We start from the raw sequence: 14,374 nt of genomic DNA on the forward strand, positions 1-14,374 counted from the left end.
GTCTAGTTAATCTCCATCACCATACATGATGGTGATGAATGTCATAGCCACAGAAGTTTTTCTTCTTGTGCTGAGAACTTCTAAGATCTTCTCTCTTCGCAACTTTCAAATATGCAAGACAGTGTTATTAACTGTAGTTGCCACGTTGTACATTATAGCCCCAGGACTTATTTATTTTATAATTAGAAGTTTGTACCTTTTGATCCCCTTTAACCCACTTCACCTACCACCCAACCCCCCACCTCTGTCACCACCAACCCACTCCCTGTTTCAATGACTTCAGCTTTTTTAGATTCTTCCTTCATATTAGTAAGATCATACAGTTTTTATATCTTTCTCTGCCTGACTTATTTCACCTAGCATGAGGCCCTCAAGGTACATTCATGTTGTCTCAAATGGCAGGATTTCCTTCTTTTGGCAGGTGAATAATATTCATTGTGAGTGTGTATGTCTGTGTGTGTATTTTTTACATATATATAGTACATATAAATATATGTTACGCATATATGCCACATTTCTTTATCCATCCATTCATTGATGTTGATTCTGTATCCTGCAACTTTACTGAATTCCTTTGTTAGTTCTAACAGTTTTGGGGGGGAATCTTTAGGGTTGTCTCAAAATCCGAATTTCACTATTTCCTCTATGATGTGGGTGATTTTTATTTCTTTCTCTTGCCTTATTGTTCTGGCTAGGGCTTCCAGTACTATTCAGCTCCCGTGTTGAATAGGAGGGGTGGGAGTGGGCACCCTTGTCTTGTTTCTGACCTTAGAGGAAAAGCTTTCAACCTTTCATGGTTGAGTATGTTACCTGTGGGCTTGTCATGTATGGCCTTTAATATGTTGAGTTTTTAATCATGAATGGATATTGTATTTTGCCAAATGAGTTTTCTGCATCTATTGAGATGATAATATGATTTTATCTTTTATTCTATTAATGTAGTGTACCACATGTATTGATTTGCATATGTTGAACCATCCTCGCATCTTAGGGATAAATCATGGTGTATGATTTGTTTAAATATGCTGTTGAATTCAGTTTGCTAGTATTCTGTTGAAAATTTTTGCCTCTATATTTATCAGAGATCTTGGCCTGCAGTTTTCTTTTCTTGTAGTGTCCTTGTCTGGCTTTGATATCAGGGTAATGCTGGCCTCGTAAAGTAAGTTTGGAAGAGTTCCCTCCTTTTCCATTTGTTGGAAGAGTTTGAGAAGGATTGGTGTTCGTTTTTCTTTATATGTTTGGTAGCATTCACCAGTGAACCATCTGGTCTTGGGCTTTTCTTTTTTGGAAGGTTTTCGATTATTGACTCAATCTCATTACTTAATATTGGTTTGGATTGTCTATACTTTCATGATTCAGTCTTGGTAGGCTGTATCTTTCTAAGAATGTATCCATTCTTCCAGGTTTTCCAATTTGTGGGCGTAAAATTGTTCATAGTACACTCTTAAAACTCTAGCATTTCTGTGGTGTCAGTTGTAATGTCCCCTCTTTCATTTCTGATTTTGTTTGTTTGAGTCTTCTATCTTTTTTTGTGATCCTTCTCTCAGCCTTAAGTATTCTGAGGCTTTCTCAGGACTTTTCTATGGAAAAGGCCATCACCTACTCCATACTTTTTGTTCCCTCTTGTGGCGGAATTCTGAAGCTCACACAACTTCTCTCCATCCTGCAGAGCACCGGGCTGAGTCCTGAGCTTCCGTTTCGCTGTCCCTTGAGCAGTGCTGAGCACTCCAATTTGTGATTTGTGAGGTTCCTCCCAGGCTCAGATAGTCGGACTGATTTCGTGCCCATGCTCACAGCCATCGTTCAAAGGCCCACTCCTGGGGCCCCTGGGGGTGTGCACGGAGAGCCTGCGGGCACTGGTTTTGTGTGTGGGTGGAAGTCACGGCGCAGTGGGGGATCAAGGTCCAGCCTCCTGATGGAGCCTGTAATGTGGTCGGTGGGGTCTTTCTCCTTTTCATTCCCTGTGGGAGCCCCGTATGCCATTCCCCCAGCCGCTCCCCACCCCCTAGTAAGGCAGCACACCCCGGCATTCTGGATGGGATGAGAAAGATGTGGGTCTCCGGCAGTAACCACACAGCTGGGGGGGGGGCCGGGTGCTCACTCACACGCTCTCATGTTACCTCGTGGGAGAAATCGGAGTCTGAGAAGGTCTCTCTTGGCCCCAAGTTGAGCTGGGAATGTGTGATGAGGGTAAAGTGAAACTGCTCCTCTACCTTTTCAGTGTGTCCAGTTTCAGATTGTTTTGCTCCAGTGGTGTCTGGAACTTCTCCACTGGACTCCTGGACTTCCACTAGGCTCTCTCGTCCGTGGGTGATTATCTACATTGGTGATCTTTGGAAGGAAGATGGTAGAAAACTCTTAGCCGGCTATGATGATGATGTCATTCCAGAGCAAATGTTTTATTTTGATGAAGTGCCATTTGTTAATTTTATCTTTTGTCAATCATACTTTCCGTGTCCTGTCTAAGAAATCTTTAACAAATCTTAGATTGAAAAGATTTCCCCCTATCTTTTCTTCTAAACATGTTAAAGTTTTAGCTTTAAATTTAAATATATGATCCTTCTAAAATTAAATTTTGTATAAGGTTTGAAGTTTAAGTCAAGACTCATTCTTTTGCCCATCGATATTCTTGTGTACGTCCAGTTGCACCAGTCTCCTTTGTTTGAAGCTCTGTCCTTTCACTATTGAATTTTCTTTGCTTCTTTGTCAAAGATCAGTTGACTGTGTGTGCATGGTTCTCATTCAGGGGTCTCTAGTCTGTCCCATTGGTCCATGTGTCTGTTTTTCCCTTCCAATACCACACTGCCTGATTACTATAGCTTTATAAGAAGTCTTGAAATCAGGAAATGTGAGTTCAATAAGTCAGGCAGAGAAAGATATAAAAACTGTATGATCTTACTAATATGAAGAATCTAAAAAAGCTGAAGTCATTGAAACAGGGAGTGGGTTGGTGGTGACAGAGGTGGGGGGTTGGGTGGTGGGCAAGATGGATGAAGGGGATCAAAAGGTACAAACTTCTAGTTATAAAATAAATAAGTCCTGGGGCTATAATGTACAATGTGGCAACTACAGTTAATAAAACTGTCTTGCATATTTGAAAGTTGTGAAGAGAGAAGATCTTAGAAGTTCTCAGCACAAGAAGAAAACACTTCTGTAGCTATGACATCCATCACCATCATGTATGGTGATGGAGATTAACTAGACTTATTGTGGTAATTGTTCTGCAGTGTATACAAGTATCAAGTCGTTATGTTGTACACCTAAAAATACTATGATGCTTGTTTTCTGTTTTGTTTTCTTTGCCTTTTGGTATGCCTTACAATTTTTTTTTCTTGTTATTAAAAGCTAAACATATCTGTATTGGGTGTTAGAAACTGAGGTAAATAGGACTTTAGTGTGAGGATTTATGTTAATCTGACCAGGAGTTGGGCTGTGTAGACTGTTCACTGCAGCTGTAGGTGCCTGAGGCTTCAAATTCTTGTTTTTCCTTCTTTACTCTTGACTTTGGACTTTCCCTATGGACTGTACTCCTCATAGAGTCTGCATCTTGCAGCTCTTTTAGCCTAATCTGTTAATATACCAGCTCTTTTTTTGCTGTGGTGTTAACATGTGTGGTAGGAGAAGTGTTCTGTAATATTATGATACATCTGCATCTTTTAGTGGGTCTGTGTCTAGGGTGGTGACCCTCAGAAGTGTTTCTCTAGTGATAAAGCATTTTCCCCCTCTTTGGGGAGACAGGAAGCCCAGAGGGGGCTGGGAAGTCAGGAATGCCCTTCCCCCAGATGGAATAAGGCTTTGATAAAGCACATCCCGTGCAAAGCAGGGTAGTTGTTGATGATGTGATGGGAGTGAGCTATGGCTGCTGGCTCTCTCCTGTCACTTCACCAAGGTGCACTGTGGCTGCAATGAAAGCGCTCTCTCCCCTCCAGTCCCTTGACCTCTTTGGACTCAGAAGACCGAGGAGGGAGAAGCCAGTGGGCAGGTTCTCAGGTGCAGTTCCCAGGGCTCTGATCCACCCTCCTGGATATTTTGGGGCTACATATACCCCCTGGACATGGACTCGTCTCTGGAGAAAAGGTGGAAAGGGGGTGCGGGATCCCCAAATCATCCAAGGTTAAGTTGCTGCCCTGGCAGGATGGAATCTGAAACAGAAGGGGTCGGTTTCTTCGTGTCAGTGGGAAGTTTGAGTCCCTTCCACTTCTGTTGGAGGTTTTATTCCGTAAAACGAGTAAAACCTGCAGTTGCAGTAGCCCTAATTCCGTTCCCCGAACAGCAGAGGGGGGCAGGTGCAGTAGACATGGGGTCTCCGTCCAAGACCCCACCTTGTTCCTTGCTGAGAGAACATTGAATCTCCTGGATGACTCAGGGAAGGGTGACCCAACACCAGTGCAGGGGCAAACCCTGATTGGTCTAAAACAGCCTTCATGGTCCCATTCTCCTTCCCAGGGAGGCACCTCAGCCATGATGTGTGAGGGAACACTGGTGTCTGCTCAGGAAGTGTGGCACCACGGTGTGACATGGGGGAGCTGGCCAGGCCACAGCTACCCCACAAGGATAGCTGTGGGGAGGATGGAGAGAGCTGGGGCCGCTGGTTGTGGACAGAGCAGCTTTGTGGATGGCCCTGGAGGTGCAGCTGGGACAGAAGCCAGCAGAGTTCCCTGTTGTTCACAGCTGGGCCCCCGGATGTCCCCGAGCAGCAGGAAGGGCCTTGTGTGCTTCTTGCTGGGGGCTGAGGGAGATTGCAGTCCGGGGGGACACCGCCCAGATGCTGCCCTGGCACCTCCCCAAGCCCATGTGGGACTATTCCTTCACCTCTGACAGGCATCCTTGGAGGAGATTTAATCAAGAAGAGTAATGGACCTAATGGAGTCTGTCCAGATAAATGAGCTAATGGCCTGACTGCTGCATCCTGTGTAGCTTGTTCACGTAACTGGATATTCTGGAACCTCCTCTGCTTCAAGCTGTGTTTGTCAGTTAAACAGCAAACAGTCCTGGCCCCAGGTTCTATCTCTGGTTTTACAGATTTCCCGAGTTTTGAGAGATTTTTCTTCACTAAGCGTATTGACTTTCTTCCTTCTCTCCCTGCTGGGTCCTATAGGTGGATGCTGCACAGACTCTTTCCACGTGGGGTGGGGAGCCTTGGGGCACACAGAATGCTCACACCTGGCCCTGGTGGGAGAATCACTCTGACTTGCCCAGCACTCATCCCAGGACACAGGCTGTGGCTGCCATGGCTCTGTGTGAAGCTTGTCCCCAAGCTTGGAGGTGACTAGAGAAGTTCGAGAGAGTAGAGTCAAATAAGGATGGTGGCCTGCCTGTCTCAGGCAGCTGGAATGTAGATGTGGGGGCTGGAGCTCAAGCAGCCATTTTGGAACATGAGGAAGAATCAGATATCAAGGAGTTCCTAGAAGCAAGAGAGAGGAGCCACCTTCCCTTATGACTGTGAATGATGACGCCAGCCCTGGACCACACTTCTCCACACTTGGGTTTTGTGAGAGAGAGTAGCTTGTCTCATGTGAGCTCCTGTGGACTGAGATCTGCAGTTGCTCACAGCAGACTTGCCCCACCCGATGCAGCCACAATGGATGCATTTCTGCCCCCTGTGCTGCACTGACTGGACAGAGCAGCTGCCCTCCGGCTCCTCAGAGAACAACGTGCTCACAAGTCCCCTGGGGCTGCTTACACTGCAGATGCTGATTCCTGGGCTGGGGCTGGGGCCTGGGATTCTGCATTTCCCACATCTCAGGGGATGCCAGGCTGCAGCTCCCTAACCACCCCTGGGGCCTAGAACTCATCTGCCTCACGGGTCTCGGCCTGGGTGTTCTCACCTGCCCCACCCTGGGCAGCTCCTGCCCAGCTCTGCCCACAAGAGCAGCTGCTGGAGAAGAGCGATCAGCAGAGAGGATTTTCATGTGATGGGCCCGGCGGGGAGCAGGGGCTCTGCAGTGATGTGGGTCCTAGAGGAAACCTCCCCTCCCCTCCCCTGCAACCTTCCCTCCACAGCAGGAAGCTGGGGCATCGTTGTGATATCAGAGGCCCAGGAAGGGTCCAGAGGACGAGTTAATAGTTTCATGCTGTTCTTAATCCTCGAAGTAGGTTTCCTGAGCCATTTGCTGGGTTTCCAGAGTGTCCCGACCGTGGGTCTGCCTGGACTCACAGGGTCACTCTCGCTCCAGCCCCGCCCGTCCTCCCTGGGTTCCTGCACAGACTCACTGAAAACACTGCTGGGGAAGGGGCGGGGCCTGGACAGGGGGCGGGGCCTGGGTGGGAGGGCAGGGCCTGGATGGGGGCAGGGCCTGGACAGGAGGGCGGGGCCGCGGGGACTGTGACCGCGACCTTGCGCTGGGGGCCCACAGTCCTCAGCACCATCTCTCGCTATCCCACTGCCCCTCACGAACCCAGCCTGGGCTCCACTGGCTCCTGTGATGTATCCTCAGACCTCCCACGCATACTTGTGCCGTCTTCCGGGCCGGCTGAAAGATTGCTGCTGCTTTGTGTGTGACGCAACTCCACACCACTTTGTTTTGGAACAATGAATCAGGTTTTAGGGAGCTCATCTATTTATTTAAGTGTGCATTTATGAATTTTTAACGAGCAGTTTCTTGAGCAAGAATTTTCAGGATTAGGGATTATGGGGAAAATTAGCCAGTGAATATTAGACTCCAGGTACGCAAATGTATTTAAATTAATTTCCAGCCACATCAATTTCCATCGCTGTAAGCAGTGCTAAAATTGTTCTTTCAGGTTCCGTGGTATCATCATCTTGTATATCCATCCCTAAGCATCCAAGTGCTAACAATTCTCTTTGGATGATAAGGAGCATTTTAAAAATGTTATCCTGTTTTATTGCAAAAATGCATAATTATTGTAGAAAATGTGTTAGTTATTGATGAGCAAAAGGCAGGAAAAGAATCACCAGTGAGAGAACAGTGATAAATATTCTATGGCTTTTCAGGTTGTGTGTGTGAGTTTGAGTGTGTACACACACACCTGAGTGTGTATCTATCTTCATGAAAATGGGTTCTGATTGCTCACACTTTATTGTACCTGTTTCTTTCTTAACAATTAAATGTATGAATAGAGTGTAATTACTTTTAGTGACATCAGTCATTCTTCTCCAGCAGCAATTGTCTTCTGGCTAATGGAGTCCCCTGAGGAGACTTTAAAAGCACCTCGACCCCCAGGCTCTCCCAGGAGGCTCTGGTGGCGGTGGTGCTTGCTGTCTTATCTGATGGATGCCCATGTTCTTATATTTAGTCAATTCCAGGTTGTTGGATTCTTGGGATATTTTTGCCATTATAAGTCTCTAAGGGGTATAATTGCCGTTACGAAATATCTGTAGGTATACCTTTGCATACATCAGCTATCGTGGATAAATCCTGGAAATTGGATTACTGGGTCAAAGGTGTCCACCCTCTATCGGGTGGACAGAGGGTGATCTGTCAGTCACACTTTGAAGAGACGAGACCAGGGAACACTGCACAGCAGGAAGGGCTGTGCCATCTGCCCACGGCTTAGCCATCGCTCGGAAAGATGAGAGATTCTGGTGGGAACGGCTCCCAGAAGGAAGGTCTCAGATGGGGCTACAACAGCCCCTGTGTCCCGATGAGGCGAGCACACTCCCGTGGTGGCGGGCCTGTCCTTAGGTGGAGAAAGCGCCCAGACTGGCTGCTCTGTGGTCCGCCCCTCCGTGCTGCTGGGGAAAATCCACATCAGCGGTTAAGGAGCAGGAACCCAGAGGCAAAGGCTGAGACCCACACGGCGCTCAGACCTCCACCCACCTCCAGAAACGTCTGAGGCTCAGCCCTTCATGCCCTCCTCTTCATGGGCGAGGCGGCCTCTCCTGAGCCCCCCGGGAAGTCCCCCCAGACCCCAGTCTGCCCCTGACGCCCCTCCTCCGAGCCCCCGCAGCGCAGGGCGGAGCCCCGTTAGAGCTCATCTCCTTCCTGTGTCTTGGAGTTAGTCTCACCCACCTGGAGTGATGGGATTGCTGGCTGGAGGTCATGATCACTACTATCCCAGGGCATCTGACATCCTTGTGGAGCTCCTCCCGCCTCTGACAGGGTGACTGGCGGCAGCAGCCTGGGTCCTGGGGCAGCTGTGGTGAGCAGAGCACCCCTGTCAGTCCATGATTGACATGAGAGATGGACAGTTGTTTGAAGTCACTGAGATGTGGGGATTGTATGTGACTGCTGCAAACCTTTGTGTGCATCAGTAAAAGCAGCTTTTTTTTTAGGCCACACCAGGCAGCATTCAGGATCTTAGTTCCCCAACCAGGGATCGAACCCGGGCCCCCTGCATTGGGAGCGCAGAGTCTTAAGCACTGGACCACCAGGGAAGTCCCAAAGCAGTTTTTATAATAGACTACGCGTGTTGGGCACCAGACAAAGGTTCCCTCACAACCACTTTTAGCTAATCTATTGCACAGGCTTACCTACTGTCTTGTTATCTTGCATTCCAGGGCTCGGAGCCGAAACCCACATTTCTTAGAACATCCTATCCTGCAAGGATTAGGATTTATTTATTATTTGCTTCTGGTACATCTATTTTATTAGTTCTAATGTGCTTAATCTTATTTAAAGTTTTATTTATATTTTATTTTTGCTTCAATGTTTCCTCCTCATGTCATAGAATTAGAATCTCATTGTAGCTTTAATCTCACCTCTGGGCTCGCAAATGGTTTTTCAAAGCTAAAACACATGGTTTAGGGAGTTTTTACTGTGTTCTCAGTTCTGAATGGAGCGTTCACCATTTATAAACAAGGGACCTGAGCCTCAGAGAGTGTTTTCTGAATCACCATTACACTTGTAACTAGGTCAGTAAGACTGGAGGGAGGGATACACAAATATCTGATTAAGTTAAACGTTCAAAAAATAAGTATTAAAACATTTGCTGGCACTGTGTAAACCTAAGAGAGGGCTCGCATGTTTAAAGACATACACGGTAGTGATAAATTTAGGAGAGATTAAATAAAATGAACATTCAGAATCACCTTCGGATTTACACAGAACCACTCCATGCCTACCACTGGCTGGTCAGCGTCCAGGTTTATAAATTAGCACAAGTGGTTTCCACTGGTCACGGGGATGGTGCACAGTCCGTGCCTGGAGCAATCACACGAAAACCGCCCTGCAGAGCCTGGGAACAGTCTGGAGGTGGATGCGTGGGAATAACCATCACTGGTGAGAGCCGGCTGGGCGTCAGGAGCACCAGGTCCTGACCCTCGCATATGAGACAAGTATGACTTCATCCCTCGCCTGTGTGAGGAAGCTGAGTCCAGGCTGACTTGATGTCATGGGAGAGACAGGACAGGTCTGTGCTAACACGTCACGAGGGCACTGTGATAAGTGTGGTACATGCAGAATTGGAGGAGAGGGGGACAGGCAGGCTGGTGTTCAGTGGGTGTGATGCAGCCCCTGCCTAGGGATGTGGGCTCTGCTACGGCCTCAGGACCTTGTTGAAGACAAAGCCTTATTCATCATCCAACCCACGTTCATTGAGTACCTGCCACATGGTAGGGAAAGTTCTAGAAATTGTGGAGGAGACACTGAACAGGTCAGACAAGGCTCCTGTCCTCCTGGAGATGACGTCCTAGTGGATGAGGCCAATGGTGATCAAGTAACTGAACCATGGACACGGTGACTCCAGGTGGCGACGTGCATTCTGAGGACCATGATGCAGGGCAACGTGATAGACTATGTGTGCGTGTGTGCGTGTGTGTGTGTGTGTGTGTGTAACGTGTAGGAGTATGTATGTGCAAACATGTAGAGTCTGTGTGGATTTGTAAGTGGGTAGGTGTATGTGTGGTTGTGAGTGGGTATGTTTGTGTGAGTGTGTAAGGGTGCGTGTGTATCTGTATGTGTGAAGGTGTGCATATATGCATAAGTGTGTAGGCATAGTACATAGTAGGGGTATGTGTTTATATGTGTGAGTGTGTGTATGCACACTAATTCTAATTTAGAGCAGGGGTCAGGGAAAACCTCTGAGGGTTGACGGTTAAGCTGAAGTCTTGGGGAAAATAATGGAAGAAGGAACAGCAAGATGAAAGGAGCTGAGCAGGAGTGGGCGCAGTGCAGAGAGAGAGAGAGAGAGAGAGAGAGAGAGCAGAGAAGTCTCATGGGACAAGACGTGGGCGACGAGGGGGATGGGGCCAGGTCACACACGGAGCTGGGGGAACATCCACTAAGGCATATGCTTGAGGTCGACCCTCTAGGACTTATAAGATGCTAGATGTGGGATGTGAGGCAAAGGGGGAAATCATGGACGGTGCCCACACCTTTGCCCTGAACACGAAGGCAGCTTTGCTATAGAGATGTGGATTATACGAAAGAGAAACATTTCCCGGACTGGGGACGTCAGTGAAATCTTGCTGGTCACACCGTCTGGCTGCTTCCTCAGCAGCTCCAGGAGAAAGGCCTGTGAATATTTCTAGAATTTCAATAGCCCCAAACTCCAGATCCCCAGGGGGTCTTTTCAAGTCTGCCTTAGACCTTTAGAGCAGGGGTCCCCAAACCCCAGTACCAGTCCGTGGCCTGTTAGGAACTGAGCTGCCCAGCAGGAGGTGAGTGGCGAGCGAGCAAGGCTTCATCTGCCGCCCCCCATCGCCCCCCATCACTCCCCATCACCCCCCATCGCCCCCCATCGGTCCCCATCGCTCCCCATCGCCCCCCATCGCCCCCCATCGCCCCCCATCACTCCCCATCACCCTCCATCGGTCCCCATCGCCCCCCATCGCCCCCCATCGCTCCGCATCGCCCCCCATCGCCCCCCATCGCCCCCCATCGCCCCCCATCACCCCCATCGCCCCCCATCGCCCCCCATCGCCCCCCATCGCTCGCATTACCACCTGAACCATCAACCCCCCACCCTCCCCCTCCGGTCCGTGCAAAAATTGTCTTCCACGAAACCGGTCCCTGGTGCCAAAAAGGTTGGGGGCCGCTACTGTAGAGCATTCCTCGTTTTGTCGTCTACCAGCAATGGATTATCCAAACAGCTTCCAAGGAGCACTGCTAATTTCTGTGTAAAATGTCCAGACACTCCCAGCAATTGTTTCACTAGTGGCCTCACTTTCAGCCACACATGACATTATCAAGGTTCCTCTTAAGAATTAAATTCCCACGCTTGGTCTCCACGGGATGGTGACTTCATCGCAGCGTTTAGTTAACTTTGTTGCAATGCTTTATGAGGTAGCAAATTGTGTGCATCTAACCAGCAGACAGGTTTTCACACCTGGGAATTGTCGAAGGCATTTCCCTGGGCGCGTGAACCTTTTCTCTCCAAGTGCACACCGCAGGAAACAGGGACCGGGGAGGGGACATTCCACTGCTGGGAAATACTGGGGCTGAGGGTGTGAACACAGTAGGGGCTGAGGACTGGTCTGGGGCAGCAGGTGAGGCTGAGAGGAGATGGAGAGAGCCTCTGAGGGGTGTGACGTGACTGGGAGACACCAGATCTGCTCTTAGAGGTGTCTCTCTGAAGGCCCGGGAGGGAGGCGCTGGGCGGGTTTGTCACATAAAAATTTCCCAGGGCGGAGATTGTAAACTGCAGGACACAGGCCGGGTGACCCCCAGGTCAGTGCTGAAACAATGTCAATTAGTGGCCAGTGCTTAAAGATTGAGATGTTTTGCCTAAAATTCTGATTTCCTGACCTTCTTGAGCAGTCAGGGCTCAGATCCCACACGGCTGATCCCTGAGACCCATCCCACGTGGCAGCCGTGACTGGTGCCGAGCAGCGGACACGCCCTCGTGGGGCACACTCTCACCAGCGCCCCAGCCCCTCCTGGTCCGTAGTTTCCTGTCACCTCCTGCCCGCGGGTGTCCTGAGGATTCACCTTTGCATCAGTTCATAGTCACTGAATGGACCTTTGGAAATCTGAGACCCTTCTTGACCTTGAGGAGGTTTGACCCTCAAGTCAGAGGACGGGGACAGAGAAGCAGTTCATCAAATCACAGCACAGCATCCCATCAGGGAAACGGAGTGGGAGAACCTTGATTCAAGTCCATGATGGTGTGGCTGGGAGAATAAAGGCACCAAAGGTGTCCACACCCTGATCCCCAGGACCTGTGACTGTGTTACCTTACCTGGGAGAGGGGGCCTTGAGGGTGCAATTAGGTGAGGGGACGGCATCCTGGATTACCCAGGTGGGCCCAATCTAATTCCATGAGTCCTTAAAATAGGGTAATCCTTCCCATCCTGTCAGAGTGAGAAATAAAATACTGCTAGCCATATCAGTAAACAAAGATGTCTCAGCCATCAGCGATTGCAGCCCCCTGACCGCCCCCCTCCACAGTGAGCCCTGAGGGAACTCAGGAAGGAAACAAAGAATCCCTGCCATCTAGCAGCCATCAGACTGCAGCCACTCCTAAGGGCGTACCTTAAGGAAACTCAGGATGTGAAAATACAGGATACTGCCCCCAGCCCCATAGCTGAGGTGCAGATCAAAGGAATGATTTCAGTGAGCCCAGACTCTTGCATCTTCCGATGCATAGAAAAGCACTAAATTCCTTAACTTGAAATATCTGGTTTCCTTTAATAACAATAATCTTTTGAAGTTCAGACTACCTGCCCTTTGTTGCAAAAACTTCTATAGGAGTGAGGCAGGAGATAGATGGGCTCCAGGCTAGACATTTACAACTGGCCTCCTGTTCACACTTCCTGGGGGGAGAAGAAGATGGGCTCCAGGCTGGACATTCCTTACCAGCCCCCTGTTTACATTTCCTGAGGCAAGAAACAAACAGGCTCCAGGACTACATATTTATGACCAGACTCCTGTCTATATTTTGAGATCTGCACTTCGATATAAGAAACAGCAACAGAAATAGGGTAAATAACCGGACATTGGACATTTTTATGGCAGGGACAGAGAGGGGCTAAACCCTGTTAAAAGATCAAGAGGTCATACATTTCCCATCCCTGGGGCAAGGGAGACGTTGCACATGCACAAAAGCCTTCAAGGGGTCAGTAAGCCAGGGGATGCCAGACCATAGTAAGTCTTGCTATCTTCCTCCCAGACGCCTTTGCGATGAAATCCATCTCGACTGAGGGGTGTGTGCACACCCAGGGGAGGGTCCAGAGACAAATTAGACATGGGGTCAAAACAGTACGATTGGCCAAGAAGAAGACAAAGACCCGGAAGACTGCCCCCTTAAAAGGGATTTAAATTTCCCAAAGGTGCAACAACTCTTCATGACTCTCTCTCTCGAGTTCGCCCATGCGTCTTTCCACATGTACTCTGCTTTTCTGATAAACTTTTCACTTTTCTCTTTACCTTCTGCCTCCTTGCCTGAATTCATTCTTGACACGGCAGCAAGAACTAGGGACCAGGCCCTAGCTGCTGGCCCCTGTGGTCCAGTGGTTAGGACTCCCGGTCCAGGAACCAAGATCTTGCTTCCAGCCACTGCTCACTGCTGCTTGCTGCAAGCTGCCGCTTACTGCTGCCTGCATCCAAAACCAGGAGCAGTTCTCTCAGGGTTACTTGAGATGCTGCCTCCTGGACTTGAAGTCCTAAGAATGTCCACCAAATAAAACGTAACTCTCAACTTTTCAGTTGTGCAATTTTTTAGTCAACAAGAGAGACAAGATAGAAGAAAAAGGACAGATTCAAAGCATGAGAGGGACTCGAGTGCTATTGCTGGCTCTGAAGATGGAGCGAGGGGCTGTGAACCAAGGCACATGCATGGCGCCTAGCAGGTGGAAATACCCTCATGCGACAGTCAGAAGGAAACAGGGGTCTCAGTCCTACAGCCCCAAGGAACTGACTTCTACCAACAACCCGGATGAGCAAGAAAGCAGGTCCTCCCCTATAGCCTCCAGGAAGAAACAGCCTGCAGACATCCTGATTTTAGCCCAGTGAGACCCACGTCAGTCTTCTGATCTGCAGAACTGTGAGATAACAAATTCGTGTCGTCTAAGCCATTAAGTTTGTGGTAATTTGTTAGGTCAGCAATAGGAAACCATACAGATGGTTGTGTTTCTGGAAGAAGAAGCTGATCTTCAGCCTGCACAGACAGGAAGACTGTTCCACCTGAGGACAGGTGCGTGTGCGAGGTGTTGGAGTGGAGCTTGGTTGGTGAATAGAAATAACGTGGTGGGAAGGGTGGGTCCAGCTGCCCGGGAGGGAACACTGAAAGCATCGCAAGTGTCCTGAAGGGTGGGAAAGGGTGAGTTAGCCCCAAACCACCACCATGAACTAGAATCCCCCAAGTTAATGACCCACTTACCTGAGCATGGACGCTGCCTTTGCTTAGCAAAGGAACACAGACCAACACCCTAGACATGGTCTTGGAAAAGAAAACTATAAAGTTATAACACTAAAAAACTCGATCTTGCCTCAAATCCCTTGGGAAGAGTGCTGCCCTCCTTGTGAGGCACTTA

The sequence above is a fragment of the Balaenoptera borealis genome (genome assembly GCF_965194805.1).
Source record: "Balaenoptera borealis genome assembly, chromosome: 14".
Lineage (NCBI taxonomy): Eukaryota > Metazoa > Chordata > Mammalia > Artiodactyla > Balaenopteridae > Balaenoptera > Balaenoptera borealis.